This window comes from Pseudochaenichthys georgianus, chromosome 21, assembly GCF_902827115.2.
Source record: "Pseudochaenichthys georgianus chromosome 21, fPseGeo1.2, whole genome shotgun sequence".
Taxonomy (NCBI): Eukaryota; Metazoa; Chordata; class Actinopteri; order Perciformes; family Channichthyidae; genus Pseudochaenichthys; species Pseudochaenichthys georgianus.
Window position 1 is genome coordinate 7479276 of NC_047523.1, and position 10907 is coordinate 7490182.

Sequence of the window (10907 nt, forward strand, 5' to 3'; positions counted from 1 at the left end):
CAAAATAGGAAAAAGGCTTTACATTAATGAGGTCAAAAGTAACAGTAATCAATTGTTATAATAACAGTAGTATATGAAAATATCCTTATATTATATTAGTTCATTGAATGTAATTATTTAAAAAAAAAAAAACATTAATAACCATTTTGCCAAATAGTTCATTGTTTAGCCATTTCCCCAAATAACCAATTGAAAATAGGCTACAGAGTCCATTGTGATCATATCAAATATCAATATCACATTAGTTCACTGAATAACAATACATTACATTAAACCTGGCCTAATAACTGTTTGGCAAATCAAAAACTACTTTAGAACATTGTATACCACAATTTCCCCGCAGCGAGGCCCCCCCGCCCCCCTGTTGACAGTTCACGAGCGTGCCCCCTCGACTTCATCCACCATATCACAGTCATCAATTAAGGACACGCTTTACAGTGCCACGGCCTACTCAACCAGCTCGCAAGGACACAAAGATATAACACATGCCATCACATTCCACATAGCTAAAGACATGTGCCCAGTTAGCACGGTTAGCAACCAGGGGTTTAAGCAACTGGCTAGTGGCTAACACTATGGACAAGCGTTACGCCATGCCATCTCGGCATCATTTCACCAGATCTGCACTGCCTGCCCTATATGACAAATGCCGTGGGGAATTTAAAAAAGATGTGGCTTCAGCTGAATACTTTGCAGTTGAGTTATACTTAAAGTTCAGGGTAATCAACTGTTAAAAAGATACTGTTCAAATTATTATTTTAATTTTTTTAAGTTCAATATGTTTTCAAAACAATGAATAATCGTATTTAATAATCGTGATATCAATATTGACCAAAATAATCATAATTAGGATTTTTGCCATAATCGAGCAGCGTGTTGTGAGAAGGACTTGAAATCCAGAAAGTCACTGTGCCCAAGCTCAATCACCTTCTATGGCATGTTCCTCCTTGCCATCCTCACAACAGTGTAGTACCCTCCGAACTGTACACAGGCCCTTTTTTTCTGTCGTCTCAATGGCATCATGAACACTGTCACATTCCATCTCGCTGTGTCCAGACTCCATGAATGGAGATGGGCAAGGTGTTGACTGCAGACACATGGCACTAAAACCAGCATTCCTGTTCTGCCCACCACATGTGTCAGAGTACAGCACCACATGCTCAGTACCTGAAAGAGTTGACAGATACTGGAACATGCGTGCTGATCTCTGATGAGGTGAATTCTCTGTTGAAGATGGATCTGTAGAAACTAAGTTTCCTTTGTCATTCAGCATTGACTTTGAATCCTGGAATATTTCATTCTCTTCATCAAGCTCTTCTGCATCTGGAAATAAGCTTAGTAACACTCAGGGGCGGCGGGAGCTGTAGGCTAGGGAAGGCTCCTTCCCAAATAGTTGTGTCACTGCATCCTGGTAAAATAAAAATATAATGTTTGTGTCTTTGACATTAGCACTGCTATGCAGCCACCTGTGCCCTGTACTACGAAGCCAGTTCAACAGACCCTGGATATGTTTGAGTTATCTAAACTAACCCTAACAAACGAGATCTCGACGCTGGTTAATATCAACTCGGTAAATCAAGCCAGGGCTTCTCTCACCAGCTGAGAGCGCGTTCACGTGAAAGGGGTGGGGTTAGCAACATTTGACCAATCACAAACAGGGACAAGTGTACTGACAGCGCAGCGTCATACTTCATTAATGAAAAGTAAACTAATATTAGACAAATATGAACTTTAAAGTTTATATTTGTCTAATATTAATCATCCATGACTTAAACATAATAATCCAGGATACAAGCCACCTGCAAGGTGAATACAGAACAACTGGTTACAAAATAAATAAACTACCGAGTGTTTGAAAGCCTAACAGTTTTATGATATCACTGCCCCGTCTAAGACACGAGTGGATCTGACTTTAATTACATTTGAGTTGAGTGTTTCGTCAACCTAATGTGATGCTTAAAATAATGCTTCTGCATACAGTCTGTGACACTGTGAGTGTTGCACGGCCAGATACGGCTCAGCTGACTCAGATCAGGAGATAATATAGGCTGTGATATTATATGATCGATGATCTGATTGAATGTGATATGAATTCTAAGTGCGACACGTCGGCGTCTTCTCTGCATACAGCAGTTTAAACTGTATTTCCTTTATCCTGTAATATGACTTGATAGTTTTAAACTCCTGACACTGAGCTCTGATTGGTCAGCAGGCGGTGCTTTCACTGAGTTGATCTATTTTCTATAGACGCCTTAGGCGGGCAGCGTCAGGTAAAAAAAGTTATTTAGCCTTCCCAAACCTGAGCCTCACGCGCCGCCTATGGTAACACTTCTTCAGCAGTGAAAAGCTTTCTTCTCACGGTTGACCTGGCTTGCTTACATATGGTGTCAGCCATTTTGACTCAAGTGCTATCCAAAGGCTTTACCCACAATACATTTCTCAGGGCCAAAAGGGCGTAAGTGCACTTACGTCCTTTTGGCCCCAAATAGTTCAGTGTGTTCTGTGTTAGGTCTTTTGGTTTTTGATGAATAACTCTGGATTGGTTTTGAATTCACATGCACCCTTTTGGCAGCAGAAAGAGCTCATCGAGAGCTTTCATTTGATATATATAACTCATTTTGGACCAAAATGTCACTTACGCCCCTCTGGTTCTCACCCCTCGATATATTTGCCAGCTTCTGCAAAATGAAACCTCAAACAAAACATCAAAGCCTTTCTTCTTCTATTCTTCAACGGCTAGACTGGCTGCCTCTGCTCTGACCTCTCAACTGCATGTGCATATAACTGTGTATTTGTATATGTATGTGCATGATGTAAAAGGTGTGTACTGTATGTACCTGTATAAAAAAAAAAGTGTGTGTGTGTACGACAGAGTGGAAACTGAATTTCCCCCTTGGAAGATTAATAAAGGTCCATCTTCTTCTTCTTCTTCTATTTATTGCCCAATAAAAAGCATGCCAACACATAGGGAAGTTAACGTTAATCATTCAACATAAAAGAGAAAACATTCATTTTAAAACGATATGTGTAATGGGATGATCATACGTATGGCTGGTATGAACATATGTCTGTAATTGAAATGACAAACTTAATGAGCTTTTAATTTGTCTTCCTCCATCGAGCCATAACTGCTTGCATAACACACTGTTGCTCAATGTAATGAATGCTGGAACCAAAAGCAAGTGTTACAGACACGTAAGCAGAAATGTAAAAGAATGATGGGAAAAATCGGCTCATATGCTGCAGGTTTTTCCTGTAATGCAGACTTCTGGCAGCTTTTACATGTCACCTCCCATGGTGCACTGTCAGGATGATCACGCAGCGGACTCTGAGCTGACACATAATTCATTTGTACTGTATGCTCTAATCATGCAGAATGATTGAACGGCTGTTACTCACCCACGCAAAAACCAGAAGCAGCATCAACACAATAAATCAGAGATGAAGATGAATCATATGAAGGGATATAAGTAATGAGGGTTAGTAAGTCTGAAGTAGTATAACATATGGAAAGTGGAGTGATTCAACTCAAATATGTATTTATTTTTGTAATGTATGCTTTACTAAAAAAAAAATACTTCTCTTCATAAGCAGGTGTAAAATGCTGCTGGTGTTAGTTTCATTGCAGACAGGTGGAGCAGATGGGATTGAAACTGGCACTGCAATTTATGTACCTGAATCTGTGACATTTACCCCTTTCCAACTGAAATGTGTTATGTTCTTGCTATGTGCTTGTGCTAATTGTGTTCCCAGTTCGTTAACAAGGTTTACTCACTGCCAACCAGTTTCCTTTTCCACCACCTTGAGCCCTGTAGGCCCCAGTGAGATGATAGTGAACTGTTCATGAACTTGTCATGAAAAGTTCATGAAATATTAGTGAACCATATTCATGAACAGCTCATAAACAGCTCATAACAAAGTTGATGAACTGTTCATGAAAGTGACATGAACATTAAATGGCACTAGGGCAGTTCATGAACTACTCATGAAACTCCTGTGCTGGAATGGTTCATGAACAATTCATGGAATATGGTTTTAGGCAGGTTCATGAACAATTCATGAAATGGAGTTTTCAGTGTGTGTAGGGATATTCAACCAAGAACATTTCAAGAATTGTTCATGAACATATCAAGAACTGTTCATAACAACTTCATGAACAGTTCATACCCAGTCACTGAATATAATTCAATGGCTGGCTATGAACTGTTCATGAACTGTTCATGTACATGAGAGCCTGGACCAGAACCTGCTTCGCTTTCTGGGTCAGCTGGGGACGCATCCTCCTGATGTTGTAAAGCGTGTATCTGCAGCAGCGGGTTGTAGCAGCTATGTTTGCAGTGAAGGACAGGTTGTTATCTATAAACACATAACGCTATCAAATAATACTTTCTATCAATATATCTATCTTTACCAAATATAACATATTATGGAGATCACAAAAATACACTGTCAATGTTAATAAACAAAAAACAAGGCAATGTGCCTGCAAGACTGCACTCAGGTAAACAAAACATATTACCCGTGCGCAGCAGCTAACCTGCCTGCGAGCCTTCGCTCAGGTCACATTTACCCAGGTGCGGCTGAAGCCCGCGAAAATGGCATCTATTGTTGCCGACAGTTTAGTATTTTTAAAATACCGTTACTATGTCAAACATGCTCACAACCTTCTGACACACTCTCCTAAACATCTCCAACATCATATCTAATTCACACAAGTTAACATCGATCATTTTCATTATGTACTGACCTGTAGAAAACAGAAAAGTGGAGCAGCAATAATTATACACAGGATCCGGTTGATCGTCTGGATTGCTTCTGAGGAGGGGGCGGAAGTGTCCCCCCCTAAGGTAACCCAGATGTCACCGCTCACCTGCCAAAGGTTCCACCTTGGCGCTACTTACTCGTACTGCTTCTCAAACAGTACAGATAAACCATAAAATGATATGAATGTCACCAAAAATAAATACAGATAATGTTCAGTTTCAAATTCACTATTGTTTTGTTTTAAGATTAAAAGTTTTAAAAAAGAAAGAAATGTTCAAATAGTAGATGAATATTCAAGAGGTCTTTAAAAACATCACACTGATCATCAAAAGTTCATAAAATGCTCATGAATATTCCAAAATATTCTGAACGTGCCACAATCATCCAAAATTCATGAAATGCTCATAGTCATGAAAAGTTCATGAAATACTCATGCACACTTTTTGGGGTTCTAAATATAATGTTGTGATTGGCTGGATCATGAAAAGTTCATAAATTGCTCAAAAAAGTCTGTCATGAGCAAAACAGGAACTTTATATGAATGAACAATGTTCATAAACATTTCATGAACTGCTCTTTAAAATGGTTCATGAGCATTTTAAGAATTTTGGTTCATGAACATGACAAGTGAACATATAATGAGTTGTTCATGAATGTTTCATGAGTGCTCATGAACAGCTCATAAAGTCATGAACTCCATCTCGCAGGGGCGAGCCACGTCATGACATCACCGCCAGCAAGATGATCACTCGCAACAACAACGGCGGACTGTGTCAGAGTTAGGCTCATGTTGCTCCGAACTGGGCCTGGAACCACGTCTATGGAAAAGAGGTTGGAGTATCTGTGGGTTAATTTGTCCTTTTACCACCAGGGTGGGCTAAGTAATGTTGATAGACCTCCACCTACCAAGCAGGGGCGCCTTTTGCCGGCAGGCAAGGCAGGCAACAGCTTGGGGCCCCAAAAGAAGGTCAATTAAATTGGTCCAAAGCAATGACAACATGAAACCCCCTTTAATTTGATGCCCCGGCCACACGAGGACGAAAACGGCTAAACCCATAGGATTAACGCAAACGCAATCGCAAAAAAGCTTCCGTCCACACGCAATAGTCATCCGGATAGTGTCTGTCCACACGAGACAGCTCCGTTTAGCTCCAACTGCTGGAGAAGCTGCAGTATATATGCAGGAGCCTGTAGGTGGCGCTGTAACTTCCTCCACAAAAGCAGCGAAGGAGCATGGTTGTCATGGTTGCCCTTCTGTTTACTCTCCGCGGTGGGGGCCGAGGGAACCGGGCAGAGTTTTTCGCCAGTCAACGTGTATTAAAGTTTAAATCTTCCGGACAAAATTATAAAAGTGCCGGTCAAAGGTCTTCTTTGTTATTTATTGAGCTTTAAAACAAATGAATAACGACTCTATATAATATAATAATAAAATACACGGAGCCTCTCTTTTTCCTCCCTCTCTTCAGACAGCGCCAGTGTCTGTTTCATGCAGCAGCTGATCCAGTAATGAGTGACCCGGCCGACAGTAAAAATAAACATATTTATCACTAGTTTAGGGAGTTTGAGAGGTCATTAAAATAGCTAAGGGTGATGATCTGACTTGAAGTGTGTGTTTTGCTGCAGCGGGAGGAGCTGCAGGTGAGCAGAGCTGCGTGTCTCCGTCCTGTCAGATTAGACTTCACTCGCGTTTATGTCCATATCGAGAGAAAGATAAATAATCTGAATTCAGTGTGCAGTTTACTTTGACGCGGGGGTGAGCAGCAGAGGTGGGGAGAGGCGGGGCTATTGCCTCATCATTATCAGAAAATGATCGTATAGGGAGTACACACGGAGCCGTTGGACCCCCCAGAGCGTTGCGTATGCCGTTCTATCCACCTTGGGACCCGTTATCGTTTCCGCAGTCGTTTAGTGCCGTATTCGGTCGTCCTCGTGTGGCCGAACGGTCTATATGACACTAAACAGTAACGCAAACGATCGTTTGCGTCCTCGTGTGGCCGGGGCATAAGAGTCTTGCAGCGCCACTGCTACCAAGAACCAATATTTTTTTTTCAATTGAGTTCTGTCGGTAAGCAATAAATGAACAAACACAGTGAAGTTTAATTTGGAGCATCATCATCTGCATAAGGTATGTTTTTCACTGGTTTTGCTTTATGATTCTCAATCATTGAGGAACTGGGATCACATGTCCGAGCTCAAGTTCAATTTTGAAAATATTGTCAACTTTTAATAAGGATATTAGATACCAATTTGTTTTTCTATTTCTGCCAATTCTAAGAAAAGGTGGTTGCAAATCGGTACCATATCAAATTCTAGTTCATAAAACAAACATTTACAAATCAAGATGTATTATGTCTGATAATGAAGGGAGTGCAATTTTTCTGTCAGCACTCCTATAATGCCGATGTCACTATAAGTATATATTTAAAGCTTCCCCTTCCTTCAGGGGAACACACAAAGTGCTGTGAGCTCAGATAATCTTTTCTTATTTTAGTCAAGCCCATTTACCTTAGTTTATCTGTTGAGATAATATCTGTTGAGAGATGCGTTTTAAGGTGCGGGGGGATGGAGTTGCATTGGTCACCCTACCACCACCACCCTTCTCCTTACTAACAGGTGCACAGTTGACCTTTCTCTGTTCAATTTGGGATCAAATTGCGCTGTTCCAGCTTGCCGTATCTTTGAACTATGTGTTTAACCCTGTTAAACAGCTCTATCATGTTCATGGTGATCCAGGTTTTGCATTACAGTAACTGCAGCAGATATACAATGGTATCATTGACTCGGAGATTAGGAAGTGGGTTTGAGCGATTTACCCCTGCTCATTTAATATATCCAACACAAGGCCTTCTTTTCTGTGCAATGTAGAAGAAAATGAGTTCTCCATTAGGTGACCTTATCTTTATTCTGTAGACAAATTGTACAGCATCCCACTGTTCTTATTTGTAAGGGTTGTTTCCATTTAGTGATAGATTTCAAAAACTATAATTTGTTCATGTAAGTTGACGAGAGTTATCCTTTAGCCATGTATTAAACAATTCTGACTCTCCAGGACTTTATGGCTGTTTATTTGTAACAGCCTATAAAGGTGGTGTGCGTCAACAGCCAAGGACTGCCATTTAATATGGAGTCCATTTCATGGCCATCCGACATGCTGATAAATCTCTTCAAACAAATGGCCAGTGTCTCAAGCAGCCTGAATGTAATTGAGGTTTTTTTTAATGCAACCCACTTAGCCAGACACCATAGTCTGTTTCTTTCTCTGTCTATTATGCACCCACAGTGAGGGACATGATATAGACTAGTATGTGTATTGTAAGAAATTAAAATCAATGTTTTTATGGTTTAATTAAAGCAGTTTTATTCTGAAAACCGGAAGTTTACATACACTGTTTTCATTTAAAACTGCTTTATTCTGAAATATGACTTCCGGTTTCTGGTTAACATTAGCATGTGGCTAAATATTACGTTTTTTAAGAAAAAGTTAATTTAGATGAAATGACACTTAATGTTGCACACTAAACACACTGACTTTGAAGCTGAGATGTTATTATTGCTGAATATTAAATGAATGCAGCATTTTATTTAAAAAAGCTTTATTTAAAAAGGAAAACCCCAATGTTTACATGACGTCACTTCCGGCTTCACGTTATCTTTGTTTTAGGCCATTAAAATGTATTAAATAAAAAGTCATGAATGAGAATATGAGGAGAAAAGGCAGGTGGAGTTATAAAACAAACACACAACGTCTAAATCAGGGGTGTCAAACTCAATTTAATCTCGGGCCACATTAGCATTATGGTTGCACTCAAAGGGCCGGTTGTAACTTTAAGACTATATAAATATATATTTATATATAAAATAATGTATTAAATTACATTATTGCCTCTGCATTGGATTATTATCGGATAGGATAAAAACTACTACGTCTGAGAGCAGAAGTCTAGGGCAAATAATTGCAAGTCTCTTCAGTGAGAATGTCACAAAATGATTTGAAAATAAAAGCCACATTCTGGGGGAAAAGTCAAAGAAAAAGGAAGAAGTGAAATGTAAAAAAAAGTAACATTTTGAAAACAATTCACATTCTTTGGAAAAGGCATATTTGGAAGAGAAATAAGTCAAATTTGAGATGCATTAGGCGCTTTCACACCGGTGTACTTTTCCCAGGAATAGTTCCGATAGTTCCTGGGATTTTGCATTGACACCAAAAAGATCTGGAACTAGAACCTATTTCATGCACACCTTTTCACCCCTTTTTAGTCCCTGCTAGAGAGGTGGTACTTTCCTGGGGAGGAAACGGTTCCAATTTCTGATTGACTGGGCGAATTGCAAACCACGCCCGCAAAACTTCGAAAAGTTTTGTGAAGCCGCCATTTTATTTGCTCGAATTAGCATTATTAGCATTAGCCCAGCGCTCCAACGGAGACAGACTAACTTATGGCAACACAAAATAAAACGTGGGAGTGTTGGAGTGATGATTCTAAAAGTACAATATACACTTCTCGCTAGAAATCAAATGAAAAAGCATTGTAATGGCCAAACTATTCTACAATTTAGGATTTTCCAGTGAGGGTTATTTGTTAATATACGACCCTCCGGAGCATTTGCAATCAACGGGAGCATATGCCGCAAATTGTTGTTTCTTACACGACCACTAGAGGTGCTAAACTTTAAAACGTGACTATAGGTCGTAATAAGCTGCTGAACAATCAACCTATTTGGTCGTTTTTTGGAGGAGGACAGGCTGGTTTAAGTGCATTTTACATGTAAAACAAAAAAGGGTGGCAATTTATATTATCGTTACACTATAACATTTCAGTTTTCACTTCACTTTTTCTTAGCATCTTATTCGTCTTTTTGCAACTGTTTAAGTTGGACAGGTAACATGTTTATCATTATTATCGGGTCACTCTGTTTGTAGTTTTTGCCTGACCCTAACCCTAATCCTAGGGTTTTATTAGGCAGAATAAGTTAAAACACCTGTGTGAGTTCACTGGCCCCTTTGATTCAGCGGTGAGTCTTCCTCTCATAATTATCATTTCATTATCGAAGTCATAATTAAAGGGGAAATAATGATGGTGACCTTTTTGACATTATAGGGCAATATGCTCGTAGTACTTAGTTAAAGAGTTGATAGTAATGCATGCACGCTCACATGGGCAACATGGATGCAAGCTGGTGTGAAACTAGTGCCAGAATAGGAGAGTGAGACTTTTATCTGCCTTAATTCAGGGATTTTTTAAAGAAAGTGGTAACGTCATAGGTATTACGGTCATGCATAAGTGCTTCTCACTATATTGACTGGTTGATTAGATGGTTGGTTGGTTAATTTAATTGTTACAGGGTAACAGTTCTCAAAACAATATATGGTTATGTATCAACAGAAACCCATTACATCATCTAGTTCTAGATGCCCCCTACTTCAAAACGTTTGAAAACTGGTGCTTGGGTAAAATGAAAAAAACAATGGTTTATTATTACACAGTCGGTGGTGGTAACATGCCAAAAAAAGTAGCAACATGCCAAGAAGAAGATTCAAAGCGAGAATACGCTGATGTAAACAATGTGGGTTTCAACTTTGTCTATCAAAAATTGGCACTTGAAAATGTAGTAGGACATTTGACAAGGTTGATTATACTTGCGGTCATCTTTGTGAGTGCTTGTCCTTTGGACAAAGATATCAAATACCCCCCAATTAACCTCTAACCCACTACACTAAAACAAGCTCCCCATTGAGGCATAGCACCAGATGTGTTGTCTTTGATTCTTTACCATGTTAATAAGGCCCTGCTAGTGGTGTAGAGCAGTCCTTGTGGTGCAACTTTAACTATAAAAAACACAGAATGAAATGGAATAATATAATTAGAAGAGTTTAAGGCAACCGAAGATGATTCAACAATCGGAGGCAAATTAGAAACCAAAAACCCTAAATGACATGGAACATAATACCTTAATATGCAAAACTGAAATGGATTCAGTAAAAATATGGATGATGTTCACAGAGACACGTGATATCTTTTAAAAACATAGGGGATACTGTGTTTCCAGTTCATTGTGTAACTTTTTTACATATTTGTTTCTGTGGGCTGACATCCTAGGAAGAAGAAAAGAAAGAGCTAGAAAGCAAATAAGCAGAAGGACAAAGT